Genomic DNA, 14,472 nt, shown 5'->3' with positions numbered 1-14,472 from the left:
CTACTTCTATCCATTATCTCTATCTTCACTGTTATATAAAGACTAATTAGTAATTATACGGACGGTTGATTTTATGGTAATTTTAATTGTGGTAGTAACACATATCAGTCAGTATGATGTAATGGACACTGTAATGACTTCAGCGGGTGAAGTTGATATGCTCCTAACGAGTTGATTGATTTTAAGTTATCGCGCCTTTTAACTGTTCGTCTCTAATGTCCTTGCACTATTGCTACTAATTGCTTTCGATAAAGAGTGTGTGAGCTTCATTTCACAACTTAAAAGATAGTAGTTTTGTAGTAAATTTGGAAGTACCTACCTAGACACTAATTGTCAAATCCATTTGTTATATACCTCGTAAGTCTTAATAACTTGCCTCGTAATAATAAAGATAACATTACGATTACGGATGATGACCGGATGTACCGTTCTCATTTCCTGGGTTCGGCCAAAAATGCATTGAGCTTTTCTGTGTACATACATTTTCTAGCTAGCTTTACGTGTTAGGAAATTTCTAGGCGTTGCACCTCTGTGCCCCTGACGTATTATCGCTGAAGTGTGGTAATTTCCAAGAATCTACAACGGTAAATCGCATATAACTCTGAAAGGTAGGCCTTACCACTGAGCTATTAGGACCGCTTATCTATTCGTTTCAGTATTTTATTAGTCTAACTTAAGTAACGCGACAGGGTATTGTATTGATTTTCGGTCTGTTTCGAAATCCAGGCGACTTGTTTGTGAGTAGGTACTTTGTTTCGAAGGTCGCTTATAAAGTACCTACGTGGGTTCCAAGTTTCTACTGGCCCACTTCCTGACTAACTCAGACCGGTTATTTAGATAGGGGCGTTGCGATGTTGAATTCGTCGCGAAACGGTGCGGTCTCTACCAGTTGTAACTACAATGATCCGGGTCAAAGTAATTAATTCTCGGTTATTCGGAACCGATATGTTCTCTTCCGTTTTGCCGATTAAAATCATCATTGTATTAATCAGTTACCAGAAAACTGTTAGATGCTTTAAATTCATCGTCATATTCATAGGCGTGACCGATAGTATTATAATTCGTAATCGATTATATTCATCGAGAATTTAAAAAATGCACCGGCTTTAATTCTTGATTTCATTGTTAGTTTGTTCGAATGGGTCCAATTTAACGATTTTTATAATAATACTCGTATGAGTATAATTATAAAAATCGGTTAAGTATTATTACAAAACTAATTTTAGTATGCTTAAAAAATCTATTCCAAGAATCAATCATTCCTTTCTAGTAAGTAGTCGTAGTACACTTTTTGTGACAGAGTTCGTCCGGGGAAGTGCTATCGCCATGCTTATTTCTCCAGCAGCATTTTTGCAATGCTGTGTTCTAGTCTGAAGGGCTGTGCCGGCGTAATTACAGGCACATGAGGTTAACACCTACGTTTCAAATTGATGGTCACAGGGCGGCATGTTGCAGGACGTGCTCCCTGCATGCCCTGTGAAGTTTTGCTTCGTTTATAGGCGATATGGTTTTACCCTATTACCATCTGTCAATTATTACTATAAAAAAAAGAAAAACAAAAAGGTAGGTACATTATCATAATTTTTTGGTAGGTACATTATATTGTGTGATTATTATGATAACCTGCAATATTATTAAGATTTCTATGGTCTATGATAAAGACTACAGAAAACATAGCCGGTATTTAAATTAAAGATACCCACTGGTACCATATGATGTGATATCAAGTTTGAATCCATAAACCAGTAACATATTCGCGGTGAAAGTGAATTTAAATTTTATTAAGCCTAAACAAAGTCTCCAAACATCAACAAGAAAGTAGAGTGGTTTTAATGTGTGCTTATAAAAGTGAATTATTATTTCTGACATCATAATGTGTTTTATAATAAAACCAGCAGTTGCCAGATACTTTGTGTGGATGAATATTCTGATACCTACTTAAATTTTTTTTTGTATTTTTGAATGATTTTACAAAAGATTTTTTTAGTGATTTTAATTATTTCTACGTGGAATACTTTAACGTGGAAAACTTAGATATACATTTCTCGTGGTGCGTGCTTCAAAATGCAAATGTTTGTTTGTGGCATTGAGTTAGATAAAAGGACGGAGAGCAACATTTATTCCTGGAAAACAAACGGTTCCCACGGGATTTGTGACTAACGCGGGCAACATCTAATTATACAATAATTATTCATATTTATATGCGTTGGTTGCTTATTATACTATTGTATATACTGCTTGGTGTATATACAATAAAGTATACTTTCTTTCTAAAAAGAGACGTTCTTAAAAAATAAGTATGGATATGAAAGCGTGCGTTAGCGCGTAACCATATAATATTCTGATTTCAGCTTAGTTTTTTCGACAAGATTAAATTATTGTATAACTAGCGGTAGCCATTCGCGTTGCGGGCATTGCGTATAAAATTTTTCGTATATAAAATAAAATATATAGAAAAAATTCTCTCATTGGACAGAGGGTGTGTGGATTGTATATGCTCTAAAAGCATAGACAAACAGCGGTAGAGTCACTAGAAACAGACTGACTTGACTTGACGTTTTAAAAGCGCTTATAACGAGGCTTTATTTGCTCGAATTTGGGTTTAAGTTCGATAAAATTAGGCCCGGAAATCAATCAGATAGACAGACGATTTAAGAATCGTCTTTGGATTATGTTTTCATAAATTATGAAAACATAATCCATAGACGATTCTTTCATAATTTGAAACAGCTAGGCTTGTTTATTTCGCATACTTTCACAGTATTATGTCCTATGGGATCTTACTGTGGGGAAAAGCTGCAGATACAGAAAAGAGCCGTACGATCAATATATAAACTTGGATCACGCGAATCACTACGTGAAAAATTTAAACAAATAGGTATTCTTACAGTAGCTTCGCAATATATCTATAATAATATAGTCTTTGTGAGACAAAATATTGCTCTTTATAAACAAAAAGCTGAAATTAACAATCGACTTACCAGAAACGGACATAAATTAGTAATATCTGCATATCGTCTGCGAAAGGTGCAGAACTCCTTTGTGGGGTTGAGTATACGCTTTTACAACATGATTCCTAAGAAAATACTTGACCTACCAATGCATACATATAAAAAATGTGTAAAAACGCATCTAGTACAGCGAGGTTATTATACATTTGATGAATTCCTCAATGACAAGGTAGATTGGAAGCAGCCAGCCTCGCTCTCATCTCCCGCAAGATAGTAAAATGATTGTAAATGTTGATGTTGGAAAAGAGCAACTACTGAGTTTCTTGCCGGCTCTTCTCGGTAGAATCTGCTTTCCGAACCGGTGGTAGAGTCACTACAAACATACATACTTGACGTTCAAAAGTGCTTATAAAGTAGGCCTACTTGAAATAAATGAATTTGAATATGAATTTAAATATATGTGCCCTATTATATAGAAACATCAAAAGTTAGGTGTATACGGAATTTAAGCACTTTAAACTTATTCGTGTTAAACAAAACTCTCAATTTTTATGTTTTTCCCGGGATAAGTATACTGCACCATTACATTATACATTTTAGTTCGTTCTGTCCGATATATACTTACGGGGTTTTTTCTTACGAAAAATTGTATTTTTTTCAGAGATGTTTCAATCTATCTTAAACATAATCCGGATATAATTTTCATGTTTTTGATTTCATTCCAAGACATAATACTGTGGACAAAAATGCAAAATTAATTGTCAAAGCTAGATACCTTAATGTATCGAAAGAAAGTATGTTGTCTTTTTTTTATAAATATTAATTTTTGGGGAGGTTTGTAATGAGTTTATAATGAATTTTAAATTTTCTGTTATATTCAAAGACGTGCGTTTATACTGTTTTCTAAATTTAAAATGTTACCGAGGTTTGAAAATTAAGTCTGTAACTGGCTAACCATAATTTCAAACAACCATAAAATATTAAATAGTCCATCCTTCATGATTAATAACACAAACGGCATTAAGTATTGCCAAATTTAGATTTTAAAAGTCTGTATGTTGCAACTCTAACGACTTAAAAGAAGACGTAAATCACCGTGGTAACTTTTATTTATCCACCATCATCGTTTTGCCGAGTAGCTGACCCCCATTCGTTTACGTAATCCTGTTTCACTATAAACACACTAGCTGTCTCGGTCCGGATATGCATGGCCTAGGTTAATACCCATTTAAAGTTAAATTTTATCTACACGTCTTCAGCTAAGGGTCTGGCAGAACTTTGTTGTTTTAATTCAGAAGTAAACGATTTACTACTCAAACGAGAATGACATTAGGTCCATTTTACTTCGACGGCATAGAGTTAAATATGCGAAAACGACTCCTCGCTCTTAATCGGAAGGAGTCGTTTTCGCGTATCAAACTTTGAATCGTCGATGTAGAATGGACCTAATGTGACATGTTTTACAGTCGCAAATACTGTACTTCTGATTTTTGTTTTACAAACGTTCTGCCAAAAGTTCAAGCTAATAATTTGAGCTTTATTTCCTCTAAAATAAGATCGATTTTACTCCGATGTTCAAGTACTTCCATACCCGAAAACGAATCCTCGATTGCGAGTTAGCAAATGTTATACTAAGGCTACAGGTTTATCATGATCACTGTCACTTAGCAAAAAGCACTGTTGTCTGTGTGAACAGTATGACTTAATAAGATACTGTATTTCGAAATATTCAGAAACCCTAGTCACTTGATTCGTATCATTATCTACTGAATGATGCCGGAAAACTTCGACCTCGTTAGACCACTGCTATACGAAATTCAATTTAACTCTATCATTATGTGAACTATTGTCACAATTTTATGCAAACAATTAATTATTGTAATTAGGTCCGTGATGAATAATGATAGTGTTCAAACGGTTCGTTTTATTAAATCTCTGGATATATGAAATTTGTGATACTTAATATGCTATAAATTAAAGTGTCAAAGACTTAAAACAATGATAACTTCAGGACCTGGTCCATCTGGATCTGACAGTGACAGTATAGTGCGGCGGAAACGCTTAATTTTCAAAATGGGAAAGCGATACGTTCAAAATAATTCACGAGACTCGGAGAAACGAAAAGCTGTTTACGGAAACTGTTTAACTCACGGGAGCTGCAATATGAAATGGGCTCAAGTTCTTGAGGAGATGTCCTGGAAATTAAGTTGCGTAAGTTTCTATTTACACTAGTTATAATTTACCTAACGCCCTTGTCTAAATTGTGTTTAACTTGTAACTAACATAGCTAAGTACGTGCTATTTGGGTTAACGATAATTGTAATATTTTATATTGTTGTGTGATGACTTTGTTACTTGGGGCATTTGAAATATTTATCTATGACTAGTGAGTTATATAAACACTGTATTAGAACTGTTTGGACTTACATCATTTTAAAACAAAGGCAAGTGATGAAATATTGATTTTCAGAAGTATATGTAATACTTCGGAAAATCAATATTTCATCACTTGCGTGTAACGCTGATCTTGTCCACACCTAATCCCATTATATATTTCTAGTTATCATGGGATAAGGATACGTATCTACACCCTAGTGTGATAGGGTGCTACCTTAACCTTAAACTTTGAAATTTTAGATTGTCTTACTCTTAATCATCATCATCATCATCATCATCATCATGGACCCATCACCGTCCCATTACAAGCCACTGGTCTTAGAATAAGGAGGGCTTAGGGCATGCATAGAGGGTATGAGCAACGTATTCAGATGATATAAAATGAGTTATATTAATCCAGTACGAGTTGTAAAAACTTAAAGGTGGGCTTTTTTAACTCTTACAATGCCTACCCTTAAGTTTTATATAACTCTTACCCTGTCCATACCCTCTAAGCATCCACTGACCAAAGTCTACTTATGCAAATACAATAAAAGTCTTCAACTGCAAAAAAGTCGAATGAGGGAAGTTGGCTGTCCGCTTGGCTATTGGCCATAGCATCAATGCCTCAACACACTCAAATTGGCAATAAATAAAGCCATCAAGTAACTGACCTCAGGGAATTGCAACTGTGCCTGCCAGTAATGGAAACTTTGCGAGCATATAAAATGTCCTGCCTTGAGGAATACAGTTTCTAAACTGCGAGATAAGAAATACGCTAAAAGCCTAACTGGCTGTTTCCAAGTTTTAGTTGTTATTATGTACGAGATATTTTATTATTATATTCCCGTTCTGAGTACCTTTTCTTTTTATTATTTGGTGTTATTATACATTGTTCTCATCTATACCTGTACTTGTCTATAATATAACTGTAACTTTTTATATTTTTTTTATGCTGTGTTTACTTTTAAGAAAACATTACACTTAAATATAATATGTAGTTTAATTTTATAAAACAGTTGTATTAGTGTAAGTAAACCTAATAAATAAATAAATAATAACAAAACAGGAAAAGCAGCCTATAGTAGATATTAGTATTATAATAATACCAGTATGACTTAAATAAAAATATCAAGGTAGTTTGGGCACTACCTACACAAAGTAGACGCTACTAAAAAAAGATACCTAGGTTTAGTAAAATTATTTTCATTTTAAGTGATATATATTTCAAAGATTAACGTAAAAAATTGACTTAAACAACTATAGGTACAATGACTTGAGATCACAATTACCCGTTTTAAATTCGAATAATTACTTTTTTTGATGAGCTGCTTCCAAATTTACAAACTACAAAAATTCATATTACTGAGAGATATTTTAGGTAAGATAGATTATAGAGGCTGTCGATTTTAGATAATAAAAAGAACCACTGTGTGGTTTTTGCCATTACCAGTTAACTATAGGGCATGCGTCCACCACGCTGGCCAAGTCCGGATTGGTGGACTTCATGCATTTGAGAACATTATAAAGAACTTTCAGACATTCAAGCACCTTTAAAGCAAGTATTATTTAATTGCTTCAAACGCATAAAACTTTGAATAGTGCCCCCCGAAAGTGAAGCCAAAGTCCTGACCACTTGGCTATCGTCGCTTTTTGTGTTTATATAACAGTCAAGAATCTGTAGCAAATTTTCCCTCTCACCATTATGACGCTGACATGTGCTTGCTACTCGCACATTCTCCTTTATAGCTTCATTCTTCTCCTCTAGTATAAATAAATAAATATAAATATACTACGACAATACACACATCGCCATCTAGTCCCAAAGTAAGCGTAGCTTGTGTTATGGGTACTAAGATGACTGATATTTTTATGAATAATACACATAAATACTTGTAATATACAGATAAACACCCAGACACTGAAAAACATTCATGTTCATCACACAAGCATGTTACAGTTGTGGGAATCGAACCCACGGCCATGGACTCAGAAAGCAGGGTCGCTGCCCACTGCGCCAGTCGGCCGTCAACCACAGTATAGATTTGTCCACTCGTAATCGAGCAGTCGTTTTCGAGTATCGTTATAACTTGAACATCAGAAAGTGAATCAAAGCTCAAATTTGCCTATAATCCTTCGGATAGGGCATTTGGCAAGCGCTTGTAAAATGACAATCAGAAGTTAGGTACTTCTGATTGTCATTTTACAAGCAATTGCAATTGAAGAAAACGGCATATCACCGTAGGATGGCACCTAATGATGATTGGAAGTGCAGGATTTGCGACTCTAAAACTAAAGGGTTTAGGCCCATTTAACTTTAACGGGATAGTTTGATATGCGAGAACGAGTCCGCGATTAGGAGCGTGCAAATCTTGCACTAAGCCTACAGCAACGGTCCTTAACGGGCGCTTGTCCCTATTCCGTGGCACTTGCGCAAGCTGCACTCCCGTTTTTGCGATCTGGTTCAGTTACACGTTCGCGAGACTTTCTTTGCTCTTGGTTCATAGGTCGTGGTATAATAATGTTCTTGCTATGCTATTATCGCAACCATTGTGTCAATTACACTAACCAGTGTAACAAGTCACGTAATTTGCCTTTATTTGCATATTGCGGAACAGTCTCATCACAAGGAATTTTCAAAATACAATTTGTCCTATAAACTTGGTTTAGCGGGATCTGATCATTGAAAATCTTAGGGTTGCCTCAATTAGTCAAAGTTTTTTTTAAACTTATGCTTGAAAATTTTAATGAAAATAAACTTTATTGTACACCACACGTAAAGTAATAACGAACACAATTTAAAAGGCGGCCTTATCGCTTAAAAGCGCTCTAATCTACTATCTCTATTAGGCAAGCTACCATAAGCCATGAAGAAAAAAAAATGATATTGAATAAAATGCCAGTCATGCAACGCAAAGCTAAGAGTTGTTATCATCCTATTATAAAAACAGACCTTACCAATATAGGATAGACAGTATTATATGTCCTTCTCCGAGATGAAAGCTATCTCTGTGCCAAGTTTCGTCAAGATGGGTGCAGTTGTTGATCCGCAAATTGATATAAAATTATACATTGCCATAGTTGGATGGCGATGCAGCCGTTTGTCGCAATTGAGTTATAATATGGTCAATCAGTTCAAGTGCACCGATCTGATGGGGTCAGGGATTATTGTGCCGTAACAACAGCACGTGAGAAATAAATAACTGCCTTGCGACTCCAGTTTTATCTACCTATGTCGAAAATCTATATCAAATCAAAACAGTCTTTATTACAAGAAACCTATTTATTTATTAATACACTTTATTTGTACACCACAAAAAGAAAAAATTTACAGTGCAAGAGGAAACTTTGAAAGTAAGATACAAAAAGAGCTTGGTAGCGATCTCTTCCAAGCAACCTTATTATTTTTAGATTAGGAAAACAATGAGAAGCCGATTAATTTTATCGTCAAATTGTATTACATACATTATGACGAATAATTACACACTAATACTTATCCGGATTAAACATTTAAGTTCCTTCTTTTTTAATAAAATATGAGTAAGAATAAATAACCTAATCTGGTAACCAATAAAGGCTTTAACAAAATTTTTGTGACCTTGACTGTCGTATGTTTATTGGGAGTGCATTCCACAGTGAACCTACCACATCTTCAAATTCAGAAGAAGAAACTAAGAAATAGCTATATAACGTTCAACTAATTAAAAAAATTAACAATTAATAAGTTAAATCAATGTTTGTTATAACAAAATCTCTATCTGTATGTATGTTCCTCTCATCGAACCCTTTCAGGTAATACGTCACAGATTGACATTCTGAAATTGTAACCCTTACGATCTGCCGTCTCCGGTCCCACTACTCTTGGCCTAAATAAAGTACCAAACTAACTTTAGCTAGAAATCGCTTTAACACGAACAATTAACGGTTTTTTTTCATAAGGTTCAAAATTGCATTAATTTTGCTACTTTTCTTTGTTTGGTTGCGTCACTACTACCTACCATAGTTCTGTAAGCGGTAATGGTTTCCTAAATAATTTATCTGTGTAAAAGGTTAAATAAGTGTCTAAAGAGGAGACGACCATAACTGAAATGTAAAAAAACATCAAAAGATAATTTTAAAGACTCGTAGATATTCACCACACCTGAAATATAAATAAAAAAGAAATATTTTAAAGAAACCTAATTAAGACTCGTACCTAGTTTCACATAGTACGTATACGAACGTAAAAGGAACTGTGGACTAAAATATTTTTTTTTAACCTCCAGCTTTATAACTTTGGTAAAGCCTCCTTTGGTAATAATATGTTAACCAAAAAAAATTTAAACCATCCATCCATATTATGAAAGTGATAATCTACTGACGCACTTCCATAAACATTCTAAAACATCCGTCCGCAATAATTGACATACTAACATCAAAGTAAATTAATAACAACATATTAGGTAACAGGGAATACATAAACTACGAGCGAATTGCTGTAGAAGATCTAAATCACATTTAATACGTATACTATCTGAAACTACGGGAAAGATAACTTCATAAGACAAATCTTTTCCACGGATGACCGACGCGCAACGTTCCCATTGCCTGTCATTTGTTTTCAACCTATTTGTCCCACCAATGCGTAGCACGTGCTTTATCTCACGACCGCCTGTTCTAAACAAAAACGTCACAGATGTTTCAAAAAAAAAGTGCACATTGTACACTGATTTGTGCATCCGTTGAGAGTTGGGATCCTTACTGTGCCAGTGCTTCCCAAATTGTAGTTTCGCCTGGCCCTCTGGGACAAGAAAATAACATACTTTCTTGTCTGATCTCATAGACTTAAATGGCCGGAATCTCGCAGTTCCTAAAGTGATAATTTTAAACCAACTTCAAGAAGGAAGTGTATATATTATCTTTATTTCATACAGAAACTGCTTTTTTTAAATTCCTATACAACTGTCTTCATCTGATGAAGATCTGATGAACTATGAAGGTCAAAAGAAAGAAGAAAGAATAAAACTTCAAAAAATTATTTCAGATTCAGTGGAAGATATCTGAGATACATATTGTCCGTTTTAATTCAAATGCATAAATGTGTTATTCCTGTATCAATACGTATTTAAACATACATATTATTCTGACATTCGTTAACTATCTTAAAACTAAGGAGGATTCCGAACGTGGCTTTGTGGCGTGAAGGGACTTTTTCCCTGGTAACCACTTACTACAATATACAGAACACTCGGCAGGTGTGCTCTACTATAACACGTGTACACGCACACACACACACACACAAGCATATTAATAAAACGTGCTGGATGTGAAGACGACCGACAACGTGCAACTGCCTGCCTGCCCTTTATGTATGCGACTTGAACGATGCTCTATTATAAAAATAAATGACCGTAATTATAAAAAAATGAAAGCAGAATAACTTGTACGTTTAATGCAATAAATGATAATGTGTTTCTTTATTCACGAGTGAAATATAAATGTATATTCTTTATCATAATAATTAATCTATTTATTTTAATTAATCGTGGCTAGTTAACACCCTTTTGACCACGACGTACCGCTACTAAATCGACTGTAAAATAACGTCAGAAGAATATAACACCTATGAAATCGTAAAAACCGCTAAACAAATTATATTTGGCACGCAAATACAACCACTTCATTGATAAAAACATAAAAAATACTGCCATATTTTTTCCCGGCTAGAAAACGGAAATCCCACATAGACGAAGTCACGAACAGAATCTTGTTTATCTCTCTATCGCTTTAGCCTATATTTTTCCCGGTTCAATCCTCTATGAAAGCCCATTCAATATTAGTTTTGCCATTTTAATCTCGGACTAATAGACAAAAAAATATTTATTTACTTATTATGTTTTTTGCTTGAAAATGTTACATAAACATAGATGCTATGCATAAAACATTATCTACATACCCTGTCAAGATTGGCGTGCAAAATCTCCATAACAATTTAAAACTAACAATTTTTATAATATGAAGAATATGCAGTAAATTTTAATTACGATTTGTTTCACACAGTAATAACAAGTACACAGTAATAATAAATTTATTATTAAAATATGTTCTGAAATGTCAGCCTAAATACAAGTTTTTTATTCCTCCGCTCTCGGACTTAAAAAACAACAATATTATGAGGTAGGTAATTTCAAAATCACAGACAGACATTTAATTTTATTTACTTGTGTTAAAGTAGAGCATCCTACGTGTCGTTGTACAGCTGTTAAGTGGAGGCAACAACTTTTTTTATACCACCAACGTATTCCCGGGCCCCCTTCGCATCCCAGCCACCAATTCCTTATTCTTACACTCAACTGGAGACATGCGGCATGAGTTCCGCTTCTAGCCCCACAACTTTTCGTTTCCCGCTAAAATACTTAATTTATCCACGTAGAAATCGTATAATAATAAACTCCAATTGTCTATGTGATTTAAAATCGTATTGTAAAATTATGTGCGTGCCTGGAACTTGCGTTTTTGTGTGTGCGTGAAATATGTGCTGTTTTATCAGGGGCAAAAATCAGTCGAAAATGGAGACGATAAATGTTGTACTGAAAACAGGTTACAAAATCGTTAAGGACTTTTCTGAGCCGCATAAAAACGTAAGTAGCAAAATTAAGAGTGTAGTAGTTATAAAAAAAATCTATGTGCACTGTATAAATGAGTTTGGGCATCAGTTTTTCACACGTACAACATAAGGGGGTGTTAATTAATTATTAGCTATTTTTATGCTTTGTTATTATGTTTATGCTTATATAATAAGTGCAAACTGGATCTTTCCATGAAGACGCTATCTTTATCAAAAATAAGTTATGTATATTTACACTAAAGTTCTTTCATGATTTTCAAGCTCAACCAATGTCCAATGTTATGAACTTTTAGACAACTTTTAAGAAAAGGTTCTGAGCAATAAAGTCGTTTACGTGATAATTTTCAATTAGATTTGTTGGTTTCAATAATAATTGTTATTGTGATCAAATCTATCAATCTTATATTATTATTACGTATATTAATTTTTAAAAGTTAAGCGTGCGTGTAAATTATTTAATATCAATTCAATACATTTGTCACTTATTAAACAAACATGCTAACATCTTAATTGAATCTATCACTGCTCAGTAATTCCTATATACTTACATACCTGTATAATATAAAGTAAGTCTTAAATAATATTCCTGCGTGTGAATAGTTTAGTATCTATTCAACGAAGCTGTCGCTTCACAAATATATACAAATATGTAAACAGTTTACATTAAACATTGCGTGCATACAATGTGTTAAGCAACACGGACATCCCAGCCTTACGGTGAAATAACGGAAATTATACTCAAATCTCGCTCAACTACAACCACTTTTTATCGAAACAGATTATCGAAACTGCTTTAATGCGTATATTCCATTCGACACGATATCCTATTTAACTTATTATGTGATCAATTACAGTGTAGACTTTAGACTATATTACTAATGTCGTATTCAAGATTGTATCTAATAGTTGGTCAATATTCTTATCTTCTTATCTAACGAACCTGAAGTAATATTAGTTTTAGTATAGCATTTTGTGACAGAGCTCATCCGCGGAAGTTCGAGTACTACCGCTTTAAATTCTGCCACCGAGAGGCATTTAGCAATGCTGGGATACTGTCTGAAGGGCAAGGTTGCTAATTACAGATAAGGCTTAGTCTAGTGGTTAGGATTTAGGCTTTACTTTCAGGGGGTAAAGTTCGAATCCCAACCTTTTAAAATTCAAAAAAATTCAATTTTTTTTAATTTCAAGTAGGCCTAATATAAGCACTTTTGAAACGTAAAGTCTGTCTGTGTGTAGTGACTCTACCACCGGTTCGGAAGGCAGTTTCTACCGAGAAGAAGCCGGCAAGAAACTCAGCAGTTGCTCTTTTCCAATATCAACAATTTACATTTTACATTTTAAAATTCATTTTTCTATCTTGTGAGAGATGAAAGCGGAGCCGGATGCTTCCAAGCAACCTTGTCATTAAGAAATTCATCAATGGTATAATAACCTCGTAATAAATGTGTTTTAACACATTCTTTAAACTTATGCATTGGTAGGTCCAAAATTACCTTAGGAATCAAAATTCAAAAAAATTCAAAATTCAAAATTCATTTATTTCAAGTAGGCCTAATACAAGCACTTTTGAAACGTCAAGTCTGTCCGTGTGTAGTGACTCTACCACCGGTTCGGAAGGCAGATTCTACCGGGAAGAAGCCGGCAAGAAACTCAGCAGTTGCTCTTTTCCAATATCAACAATTTACATTTTACATTTTAAAATTCATTTTTCTATCTTGTGAGAGATGAAAGCGGAGCCGGATGCTTCCAAGTAACCTTGTCATTAAGAAATTCATCAATGGTATAATAACCTCGCTGTAATAAATGTGTTTTAACACATTCTTTAAACTTATGCATTGGTAGGTCCAAAATTACCTTAGGAATCATATTATAAAAACGTATACTCAATCCCACAAATGACTTCTGCACCTTTCGCAGACAATATGCAGATGTCACTAATATATGACCATTTCTTGTAAGTCAACTGTTTATATCCACTTTTTGTTTATAAAGACTACTATGTTGTCTTACAAATACTATATTGTTATAAATATATTGTGAGGCTACCGTAAGGATACCTAATTCTTTAAATTTTTCACAGAGGGTTTCACGGGATTTAAGAATAAGAATTTTATATGCGATGCTTTGCCACTTACCATTAGGTGGGCCATCTGGTTGGTCTATAGTAAAAAACTAAAAACATATATTATGTAATGTAATAAAAATATAAATAATATGAAAATATCTCACAAGAAACGAAATGGGATATGTTATCAGCAGGGTGATTCTCTGAGAAATATAAGTAATGTATTGATTACAATATCTTATGTTAACAACGGGAACTTTGCTAATTTCCTAACAAAAGTTGCAAGAACTACCCTGTTGGTTGCGTTTGAACAAAAAGATTACATCTAATACCCACTTTGAGATAATACATTAAAATATAATTGTAGTAGAAAAAAGTTATTGCTTACTTCTAAACTAATACTTGTGACTTTGATAAAATTCACTGCAGGGTTCATTTATGTTTCGAACTCGAAAAAAACTCATCCGTTATAA

General features: G+C 34.0%; 1 protein-coding gene across 4 annotated transcripts in view; it reads left to right on the top strand.

The window, feature by feature from the left end:
- LOC120632070 (guanine nucleotide exchange factor DBS-like) overlaps positions 1–14,472 on the top strand; it is a 151,441-nt gene that overhangs the window by 117,429 nt on the left and 19,540 nt on the right. The gene's annotated exons all lie outside the window — the stretch shown is intronic.

This window comes from Pararge aegeria, chromosome 2 (assembly GCF_905163445.1).
Source record: "Pararge aegeria chromosome 2, ilParAegt1.1, whole genome shotgun sequence".
Lineage (NCBI taxonomy): Eukaryota > Metazoa > Arthropoda > Insecta > Lepidoptera > Nymphalidae > Pararge > Pararge aegeria.
Note: the sequence above shows the minus strand (reverse complement) of the source record. Positions and strands in the feature narration are given on the sequence as shown.